At 41.5% G+C, this 11936-nt stretch overlaps 1 non-coding gene across 1 annotated transcript; it reads left to right on the plus strand.

Annotated features, from left to right (window-relative positions):
* The first annotated feature begins 5614 nt into the window (after positions 1-5614).
* LOC112083199 lies at positions 5615-5720 on the plus strand. The gene has a single exon (XR_002897497.1). It is a non-coding gene; the product is annotated as a small nucleolar RNA R71 (small nucleolar RNA).
* The last annotated feature ends 6216 nt before the right edge of the window (positions 5721-11936 follow it).

Consider the following 11936-nt stretch of genomic DNA (forward strand, 5'->3'; position numbering starts at 1 on the left):
TACAGCCAGCCAAACCACCCTTACCACCGGCGCAAAGAGACTATTCGACGCCGGGAAGACCCTTATGGCCCTCCTCCAACCTACTTCGAGCCACACGCCTATAATCCTCCACTGCAGAACCCTAGTCAGCAAGAGGACAACTTGAGGATCAGCAGACGTTTGGGACGCCTCGAAGGAATGATAAACCAGTTCCTTGATCAGCAGATTCTCACCGAGAACACCCTGCTCAAGAAAATTGATTCAATCTTTGAAGAGTTCAACAAAAAGTTCGATGAGATGGCCAATCATGTTCGAGTTTTGGAAGAGCAAACCCACAAGGACTCACAAACACTAGCTGGGATGATCCACCAAGTTGCAACAGAGCAGACAAGATAAGGGTATGACATCATAGAAAACTCAAGTGATATTGTCGAATCAAAACAGGAGATTAAAGAAGTCAGAGAATCCGCCTCCTGGTATAAAGAGAAGACAGACGAAGAGTTGCAAGAGATCGAGCACAGGCTGAACAAACTCGAGCTCAAAGCACGTGAGATTGATGCAAGAATGGAGCAGATGCCCAACATTGAGCAAATTGAGAGGTTTTCTAAGAAATCTCCCAAATATCCTGATGAAGATGCACATCGACGCCCTGGTATGAGTTCATATGATGCTAGTCTACCCAATAAAGAAGCTGGAGAGGTTCGTATCAAGTACAAGAAGGAAGAGACAGACTATGAGCAGATTTCATTCGGAGCCGCGGGTTTGAGTGTTCCGACTGCGGCCAAAGCCTTGTTTCCCGCGGTCGCGACTCCTCTGACCGCGGGAATTGGTCGCTCAGATGCTCCTCCGGGTTTTGAGAGGAAAATAATACATCTCTTGTCCCAATTTCAGCCTCCATCACCTAAAAAAGCAACTCAGGAAGAAGAAAACCAAGTTTCAGATGAAAGACCAGATTGGCATGAATCATTACCTTGTATGATGGCAAAGGAATGTGTTGAAGATTCAGCCGACTCTTCAATCCAAGAAGACCAAACGTGCCGCGAGATAAAGATGTCATACATTGATTCAATCATTGAATATGACGCTGCAGCTTTCTTTTGTGAATCATATTCTGCGTTTGAGACACCAGCCAACACCTACAGAGAAAGGCAAGTTCGAATTCTCCATAAGGTCAAGACTACAGGTCAGTTTCTTAACTCTTGTTCTATTAGAGGAGAAATGTTTAAAAAACGTGCTATGTGATTCTGGAGCTTGTCTTAACATGATGTCCAAGGCAATTGCTTTGAGACTTGGTATTAAACACATGCGCAGGACTAGAGCAAAGATTAGTCTAGCTGATGATTATAATGCAACACCTCAAGGAATAGCTCATGAAATTCCTTTGAGAATATGAGATTGCATAGTGCCTGTCGACTTCTACATTGTCGAGACGAGAGATGCAACATATCCAGTGATTCTCGGATGGTCTTTTCTAGCAACTTCCGGAGCTATAATGGACTGGCCAAACCGGAGGATTTCATTTGCTAATATCGACAAAGATGTCTTCACAGAAGCTGTTACATACAACAGCAAAGCAGGAAAACGTTCTGCAACAGAATAGTTTGAAGAAGAACTTTGGAGTGACGAAGAACCTGCTAGGCAAAGCAAGGAGATGTCGAAAAAGACTTGTCTCAGGACAAGGTCTTCTTCATTGGAATAAGTCACGTCCAACACCAAAAGTCGAGCTAAACGACTTAAAACAGAAGCGCTTAATGGGAGGCAACCTATTTAGGTATTGTTTTCTTTAGGATTTTTCTTTCTTTTTCTTTTGATCTTTTTCTTTTTCTTAGTTTCAGGTGTTTCTTATTAAACAAAAAAGCCAAAAAAATCAAAAAACCAGAAAAAACCAAAAAGAAGGATGGTACCTGGTTGCTCGGCCCAGCAGGAACCAAGGAGAAGCAGGAAGAGGCCGCGATATAAGCCCCCACGGTCGCAGACGTTCTGACCGCGGGAAACCTATCATCGACCGCGGTCGCGTAGTTCTGACCGCGGCCAAGCGCTTGGTTGCCGCGGTCGTATGGCCCCTGACCGCGGCACTTGGTCGTTGAGATCCAAACCCGACCCAAACCACCCCTTTCACCCCATTCCACCTCATTCATCACCCTCCACCTCATTCATCACCTTCCACCACCTTCATCACCACCTAATCACCTTCCCAAACCCCTTCGAATGAATCCGGTTCATCTCCACCAGCATCCCGGATCGAGGTAAGTTCTCTCTGATCTTACCAATTCGATTATCTATGCAATTTTCTCATCCAATCTCGACTTGTTTCACACTGAGACAGCGTGATTTAAGTTTGGGGGAGGATTTCATCCCTTTCTAACCAATTTTCTTTCATGAGTCTTGCATTATCTACACTTTTTGCATTTTCCTTCAAGTTTTTCAAAATCGGTTTTCAAAACAAAATACGTTTTAAAGGGAATGGTGAACATGAATCAATGATAGTTGACTGTGTGCTTTTAGACTGTTCCTAGTGACATGCTCATTCATGATTTAGGACTAGACTAGGCGGTAGCTAAGCACATTTGAAACGAAGTACCCTAGAGGAATTTGAATGATTTCGATTTAGATGAAGGGATACACTAGCTCTGTTTTATTTGGACTTAATTTGGACTTAATTTTCTCATTGAAGCATTAGACCAGGGAAACGAATCATACATTCAGGACTCCTTTATCCTTTTACCACTCTCTGTTGGTCCTGAATGGCTAGTTCATCTTTAGCTAGTTCCCCACCTTAACCAATCCTCTTTCAAACCACATGCACTCTTGTTTTCTATTGTCTTATATGCAGATAAGTGCAAAAACGTTGGAGAGAAAGAGGAACGACGCAGTTTTCAGTCACCAAGGACAGAGACCTGCGATTTGCCGGAAAAGTTCCCGGAAGGATTCAAACAAGAGGAAGCTCAGTTTGCCTTAGAAAAATCTCAAATTTTGGTACAATCTCGTCCTCTAGTCTCTCTCTCTTTAAAAGGCATTTCCTTTCCAAAAAAAAAAAAAATCCGAAAAAAAGAAAGGAAATAAAAGCCTTAGAGAGTCTAGAGAGGTCGAATTTTAAGTCCCAAGGCAACTGGAGTTTGATTTTATGGAGTTTTTGAGATTGTTTTCTGATTCCCGGAGAGAATCTATGTCTGGGGGAATAGCTGTTTACAACAAAGGAGGAAGGATTATGCAACAACATTTGGCAAGAAGAAGTGACTGAAAACTGTGGTCATCAACAGGTCTTTATCTCTCTTGCTGTTTTGCATATTATCTTGCATCCTCCAGATCTTCAGGTAACCCGAAACACTTTAACTCCACCACTTAAATATCCTTTTAATGCCAAACGCCGTCTACCCTGGATGATGTCTTTAATGAGAACTCACTATTGAACTTAATGAATGTAGAGAGCTAGTTGACTGGAATCAAGATTTATATTGTTGAAGTTTTGCATGACGGAAAAAGTGGACTAGTATCTCTTGTGCATTGGTGAGAATTTTCTAGACTAAGTTGTGGATTGATGCACTATCTTTGGTCCTAGTTTAGGAGTTCATTTCTATGAGATTTGTGCATTCCCTATTTTTGTTTTCACTTAACTAGTTTAGGCTTTTGCTTTGTTTGAGGACAAACAAAGGTTTAAGTCTGGGGGAGTCGATAACACCGTATTTTGACCACTTTTATGGATCGTTTTGAAATACTTTTTCTATGTTTTTAATTGCTTTTAAGTATTTTTATCACGTTTTTCTAGTATTTGTAGTTCCAAGACTCTTTTCAGGTAACTTAGGGAAAAGCTTAACAAAATGGATAGAAAACCAGATTTCAGCTCATAGTCAAACCGTCAGAAGTTCACCCCTGATTGAAGGCCTTCTCACCGTCTGATCCAGCTCAAATTTGGAGACCTTAAAGATGGAAGTATCAGCTTTCCAGTGCACTTTACAGCTTGGCAATCCAACGGTTCAATCAAAAGATACGCGAAGAGCAAGATGTCCCGTAAACCAGCCGGCAAGCACTTCCACCCGCGGCCAACAGGCCATTCCCCGCGGTCAGAAGCATCCCGACCACGGCAAACCACTCATTCCCCGCGGTCACAGCACTCCCGACCGCGGCAAGCCAACTCCGAGCCCAAAAGCCCATTTCTGAAGCCCACAATGATTCCCTCATTTGGAGAAACCCTAAGTGACGTCCAAAGCACTATAAATACATGTTTTAAGAACCCTAATCGACAATCAGATCATCTATCATTACTTCATATTTTTCTTATTGTTTTTGCTTTAGCTTTTAGGGAGAGAGAGATTTGTTCTCTTGAACCCTTGTTCTTTCTTTTTTAATTTTGGTTTCTATTCTACTTATTAATACTATGTTTATGATTACGTTCATTATGTCTGAGTAATTCTGTTGTTGGGATTAAGGGATTTTCGATGGGGATTTATATGTTCGATGAGGATTCCATGAGCTTTTGAGCCGAATCTTAGAACTTTTTCTTCTGAATTCGTTTTTACTGCATGAGAGTAGCGTCATGAACTACAATCTGATCCAGATGCTTGGTGACACGAAAGTGTTCATCAGGTATCAGATCTAGTTTGGGAGAGCAAAACAAACATAGGAGTGGAAACCTACCTATGGGCGATTTGTGAATGAGGACGATTCTTAAACATAATACATCTCTTCTCTTCCAGGGCCAGTGTGGAAACCTACTGGTCAGGGTTGAGAGAGATAGTTTTCTATGATCACGACATTGGCGTATTCATACGTCCGTGACTCCAGTTCGAAAAGTTTAAGCTAAGATCTTATCAATTTTACTCTCTAGCTATGTTTTGAATCGTTCGTACCCTTGAGAAAACTTCCCTGAACCCCAACGCCTTCTTTCCCATTGATTTACACCGATTTTCTTTCAAGCTTTAGTTCAATATTGTCTTTCCGTTTTAGTTCATTTTCATTTAAGCAATTAGATATCCGTTTTTTTACATTTTTGGTCATTTTCGTTAAGTTTAGTTATTACGTCATTTAATTCCCGTATTCTCTTTTAATATTTCGTTTTTACATTTTAAACACACCACCAAACCCCCACAAAACCGTTGGTTCTAGACTTTCTTACTTCATACTTATTTCAAGGCTTTTTGCAGGAAAAGATCCTCCTTCCCTGTGGATTCTATCCCTAAGTACTACAATCGATCAGCTGTGCACTTGCGGCTATTGATTTTATTTAGGGTAAAACTTGACAACCCTCGACACAACCACATCAAGTCACCATCATGCTCCTACATAGTTCACATCTTCTTCTTGAAAGGCTTGATTAATGTGATCAACATCACTAGGTCCTTCATCTTCTGCGCCATTGTTGGTCTCACAAGCATGGATTGGGCGATTGTTGCTCTTCAGAAGCTGGCTCATCATGTTCTTCAACTCGGTCATCTCCTTGTTGTCTGTTCCGGTTTGCTTCGTCGATCGATCGTACTCAGGACAATCATTGCTATTGGCTTGAGCCAAATTTTTGATGAGGGCTCTTCCGCGGGCTATCGTCTTTTGTCCAAAATCTCCATTGCTAGCTGTATCAAGTGAAAGTTTGTATTTTGGTTGCAAACCTCGGAAAAATGTGCTCAGCAGGCTTGATCCAGGAAATCCATGGTGAGGGCAATCACGTTCATACTCCTTAAAACGTTCCCAGGCTTCACAGAAAGATTCAGTCGGGCCTTGTCGAAAGCTTGAGATCTTTGTTCTCAACTGGTTCGACCTTGACTTAGTATAGAAGTGATTCAGGAAAGCAGTTTTACATTCTTCCCAATTAATAATCGATCCTGCAGGCAAAGATTTCAACCAACGGTGAGCTTTGTCTGCTAATGAAAAAGGGAACAACTTACACTTTAAATAGTCTGGTGGAACTTGGTTTGTTCTCATCATGCTGCAGATTTCTTCAAAGAGCTCGATATGGTCCATTGGGTGTTCAGAAGGAACTCCATGGAATTGGTTTTGCTTCACCAATGAGATGATTTGAGGTTTGACTTCAAACTCATTCCGGTTCGGAAATGGAACTTGAATTGCAGATCGGTTTTGAAAATTTTGAGTAGGTGCATCAAAATCAGCTATGCGATGGTTTCTGGCTTGTCTTCGGTGTCGATTTGCTGGCTGTACAGGGCGGTTAACACGCCCATTCGGCTGCATTCCTTGGTGGTCACCATCGGCTGCATTTATGGGTGCATCAAGGTCTTCACGTTCTTCTCTCTCGCAGTTCTGGTGGTTTCTTGGAGGAACCTCATCCTCCTCTCCATCTTGTCGAGCATGATCACCTCCTCTGTGATCATTCTCTTCATTTTCTCCATGTTCGGACCCGTCTTGGTCCATATTTAAAGCTCGGTTAATAAGATCTCCAGGCTGGTCGTCGTTGGCCATTCCTTGCGTTCGTCTAAGTCTTCGAAGTTCTCTTTCGTGTCTGTCTATCTCGTCTAGAATTGGAATGTTTTCTACAGGTCTGCGCCTGGTATTCATGCAATTCAGAGAAAAACAAAAGAAGGGAAAGATAATTCAGAAAAACTTTAAGAAAAAACTAGAGATCAGGTGTCTAGAACAGAAGTTAAAACAAGAAAAATAGCAAAAGGCAGCGAAACAAATCCCCGACAACGGCGCCAAAAACTTGATGTCGTGTCAACTGCGTGAGGGGACAAGTTTTACCCTTAACAAAAACAAATGAAAGCCGCAAATGCACAGCTAATCAGTTGTAGTATTAGAGATCGAATCCACAGGGATTTGTGTGCCTGGTATTCTTCTACGGTTTTTAACTTTATGTTTAGACTAGATTGGTTTTAAAGGTTGGTTGTTTGTCACGAATTAAACTAAAACAAAGGAAAGCAAATAAATCTATCCTAGAAAGCAACTAGAAAAATCGAATGGAAAGCAAGTAAAGCAAGTAAATATCGAACTAAAGCAATTGAAATGCAGATCTAAATAAGCAAATAAAAATCGATTGGTTTGTAAACTATGGCTAAAAACGCTGAGCTTTTGGGAACTCTAAGGGATCATAATCGGTTTTAACACTAGGGTGGATAGATTGGGATTGACGGATATCGATATATAGGTGGTTCTAGAGCTAGAGTACGGCGGTATGACTACGTCACTGTCGTGATCATAACCAACTGTTTCTCGCAACCCCGACCAGTAGGTTTCCACTCTGGCCCTGGAAGGGAGAGAACGCAAGAGCTGCACAAGACTCGTCAATACTCACGATCTCGCCGCAGGTAGGTTTCCACTCCTACGGAAAAATCGCCTGTTTCATTCTAGGGCTGATACTTAATGAAAACTTTCGCAACACTAACTATCTAGATCAGATACTAGGTAATCAATCAAGCATACATGCAATAAGAACAAGAATAAACAGAGAACAGGTCGAAATCCCAGATCTATAAACCTAGATGTCTTAATCGATTATGAGAGCCCCTTTCGGGAACCCTAAGCCCAACTCGGGATCTACTCAGACATGGCTGAGGTCGACATCATCATTGGTTTTAATAAAAGTAATGAAAAACAGTAAAGAAAAGAGATGAAGAAAGCTTCTCTATTGAAGAACTCGGACTTGAACAATCTTCTACAAAAATCGCATAAAAACGGCTAAAGGAAAAGGGTTTCTGTAAAGTATGAAGGGTTGTGTCTAAAAACGACCTAAATGACAAGTATTTATAGTCTTCAATACTCCATGGTCTCTAGGGTTCCGGAATTGAGGCTGAGAATGACTTTGGGCTTCAGAAATATGGGATTTAATTCGGAGCTTGATGGCCGCGGTCGGAAGTGACGTGACCGCGGGGAATAGGTGCTTGGCTGCGGTAGGGAGGCTTGTGACCGCGGGAAATAGACTGCTGGTCGCGGTCGCGTGACTTACTGGTCGTCTTCGAGTGGCTCCGGGGCTAATGGAATATCTTGAGATCCAACCGTTGGAATGTCTCCAAACCATATGCATTTGAAATCTGGTTGATTCTTCTATAAGTTGTCCAATTTTTAGGGTGATCAGACGGTGAAAAGGTCTTCGTCTCTCCATGAGAGTTCTGACGGTCTGCATTTATCCAAAAGAGTCTTTTTGTTCCAATTTGTGCCTCTTTATCCCAAATTACCTGAAAAGTCTTTTAAAATCCGAAAACATAGAAATCATTTGAAAACCTTTGGAAATAGAGTAAAACACCTGTTAAAGATATTAAAGTGATCCATAAAAATGGTCAAAATCCGGTGTTATCAACGGCAATGCTTGTCTGCTTGCTCTTTGTAGTTGGCCAATGAAGAAAGAAGCTTGGTATGTGCGTGCTGGTGAACATCAAGCACATTGTCAATGAAATCAACAGCCTTCCCATGGAGACGTGACTTATCAGGAAGTGGAGCCAGGTCTAAAGAACATCACAGCATTATGCCATAAACCACTTTGAAAGGGGAATATCCCAAACTCTGATTGTGAGCATGGTTATGTGCGAACTCGGCAATACAAAGCTTTGAATCCCATGATTTAAGATTATCACCCACAAGACTTCGAAGCATATTTCCCAAAGATCTATTAGTGACCTCAATCTGCCCATCTGTTTGAGGATGATAAGCTGTGCTCATATCAAGACTAGTCCGAAGAAGCTTCCAAACAGAATGCCAAAAGTGACTTAGAAATTGTGTATCCCGATCAGAGAAAATGGAAGTAGGAAACTATGGAGGCAATAAATCTCTTGAAAGAACAATGATGCCACACGAATCGCATTCGTAGTCCGCTTACAAGGAATGAAATGTGTCATTTTAGAAAATCTGTCTACAATGACAAATATGGAATAATTACCCTCTTGCGTATAAGGGAGTCCTAGAACAAAGTCCATTCTTATATCTGACCAAGGCTGAGTGGGCACTGGAAGAGGTAAGTAAAGACCTGCGTTAGATGCTGTACCCTTGGCTTGTTGACAAGCGCGACACCATTCAACAAAATGACATCACGTCGTAAAGACGGCCAGTAATAAGACTCGGTTACCAACTGAAGTGTACGATCCCTCTCCGCATGACCCTCATCATGTAACTCCTAAATGATACGTAGGCAAAGACTACTCTCAGGGATGCAAATCTGATTCCCTTTGAAAAGAAAACCTTCATGAAGAGTAAAGTTTGTGGAAAATCCTGTTGTCACATCACCAAGAACCTGAGAAAAATATGGATCTGAACAGTAAAGATCTGAAAAAATCGAAAAACCAGCCACTGAAACATGCATCGTTGACACTAGAGTATGACGACGGCTTAGCGCATCAGCAACACGATTAAGTTTCCCGGCCTGATGATAAATTGTAAACGTGAATTAGTGTAAGAATGCAATCCAAGTAGCATGACACGACGAGACTTTTGCTTGGATATCGATGTGCTTAAGAGCATCATGATCAGTGATAACACCGTATTTTGACCACTTTTATGGATCGTTTTGAAATACTTTTTCTATGTTTTTAATTGATTTTAAGTACTTTTATCACGTTTTTCTAGTATTTGTAGTTCCAAGACTCTTTTCAGGTAACTTAGGGAAAAGCTTAACAAAATGGATAGAAAACCAGATTTCAGCTCAGAGTCAAACCGTCAGAAGTTCACCCATGATTGAAGGCCTTCTCACCGTCTGATCCAGCTCAAATTTGGATACCTTAAAGATGGAAGTATCAGCTTTCCAGTGCACTTTACAGCTTGGCAATCCAACAGTTCAATCAAAAGATACGCGGAGAGCAAGATGTCCCGTAAACCAGCCGGCAAGCACTTCCACCCGCGGCCAACAAGCAATTTCCCGCGGTCAGGAGCATCCCGACCGCGGCAAAACATTCATTCCCCGCGGTCAGAACCCTCCCGACCGCGGCCATCAACCTCCGAGCCCAAAAGCCCATTTCTGAAGCCCACAATGATTCCCTCATTTGGAGAAACCCTAAGTGACGTCCAGAGAGGTCTTGAGCACTATAAATACATGTCTTAGGAACCCTAATCGATCATCATCTATCTTTCTTATTGTTTTAGAATACTCGTTTTGCTTTAGCTTTTAGGGAGAGAGAGATTTGTTCTCTTGAACACTTGTTCTTTCTTTTTCAATTTCGGTTTCTATTCTACTTCTTAATACTATGTCTTTGATTTCGTTCATTATGTCTGAGTAGTTTTATTGTTGGGATTAAGGGATTTTTGATGGGGATTTATATGTTCGATGAGGATTCCATGAGCTTTTGAGCCGAATCTTAGAACTTTTTCTTCTGAATTCATTTTTACTGCATGAAGGTAGCGTCATGAACTACAATCTGATCCAGATGCTTGGTGACACGAAAGTGTTCATCAGGTATCATATCTAGTTTGGGAGAGCAAAACAAACATAGGAGTGGAAACCTACCTATGGGCGATTTATGAATTAGGACGAGTCTTAAACATAATGCATCTCTTCTCTTCCAGGGCCAGAGTGGAAACCTACTGGTCAGGATTGAGAGAGATAGCTGTCTATGATCACGACAGTGGCGTATTCATACGTCCGTGACTCCAGTTCGAAAAGTTTAAGCTAAGATCTTACAAAATTTCCTCTCTAGCAATGTTTTGAATCGTTCGTACCCCTGAGAAAACTTCCCTGAAGCCCAACGTCTTCTCCATTGATTTACACCGATTTTCTTTAAAGCTTTAGTTCAATATTGTCTTTCCTTTTTAGTTCATTTTCATTTAAGCATTAGAATATCCGTTTTTATCATTTTTAGTCATTTTCATTAAGTTTAGTTATTACGTCATTTAATTCTCGTATTCTCTTTTAATATTTCGTTTTTACATTTTAAACACACTAATAAACCCCACTAAACCGTTTTTGTTCTAGACTTTCTTACTTTAACTTATTTCAAAGGCTTTTTGCAGGAAAAGATCCTCCTTCCCTGTGGATTCGATCCCTAAGTACTACAATCGATCAGCTATGCACTTGCGGCTATTGATTTCAATTAGGGTAAAACTTGACAACCCTCACCACACATCAAGTCACATCAAGTTTTTGGCGCCGTTGCCGGGGAAGGCACGCATTTTCTTTTCTGAAAAACCCCGAGAAAGGTTAGTAAATCGACTCTAGAACCCTCTTTTTTTGCAATTTCCATTTTTCGGTTATTTTGTTTCGATTTCAGAAGATATGGATCCTATAAATCGAAATAAACACTATGAGGAAGGTTTCTATAACACTCCTCAAGCCACCAGACGCAGAGAAGAACACCAAGCCCGAAATCTTAGCTACATGGATCGATACAGCCAGCCAAACCACCCTTACCACCGGCGTAGAGAGACTGTTCGACGCCGGGAAGATCCTTATGGCCCTCCTCCGACCTACTTCGAGCCACACGCCTATAATCCTCCACTGCAGAACCCTAGTCAGCAAGAGGACAACTTGAGGATCAGCAGACGTTTGGGACGCCTCGAAGGGATGATAAACCAGTTCCTTGATCAGCAGATTCTCACCGAAAACACCCTGCTCAAGAGAATTGATTCAATCTCTGAAGAGTTCAACAAAAAATTCGATGATATGGCCAATCATGTTCGAGTTTTGGAAGAGCAAACCCACAAGGACTCACAAACAATAGCTGGGATGATCCACCAAGTCGCAACAGAGCAGACAAGACAAGGGTATGACATCATACAAAACTCAAGTGATATTGTTGAATCAAAACAGGAGATTAAAGAAGTCAGAGAATCCACCTCCTGGTATAGAGAAAAGACAGACGAAGAGTTGCAAGAGATCGAGCACAGGCTGAACAAACTCGAGCTCAAAGCACGGGAGATTGATGCAAGAATGGAGCAGATGCCCAACATTGAGCAAATTGAGAGGTTTTCTAAGAAATCTCCCAAAAATCCTGATGAAGATGCACAACAACGCCCTGGTATGAGTTCATATGATGTTATTCTACAAAATAAAGATGCAGGAGAAGTTCGTGTGAAGTACAAGATGGAAGAAACGGACT

The sequence above is a fragment of the Eutrema salsugineum genome, unplaced genomic scaffold (genome assembly GCF_000478725.1).
Source record: "Eutrema salsugineum unplaced genomic scaffold, Eutsalg1_0 scaffold_7, whole genome shotgun sequence".
In the NCBI taxonomy this organism is placed as follows: Eukaryota; Viridiplantae; Streptophyta; class Magnoliopsida; order Brassicales; family Brassicaceae; genus Eutrema; species Eutrema salsugineum.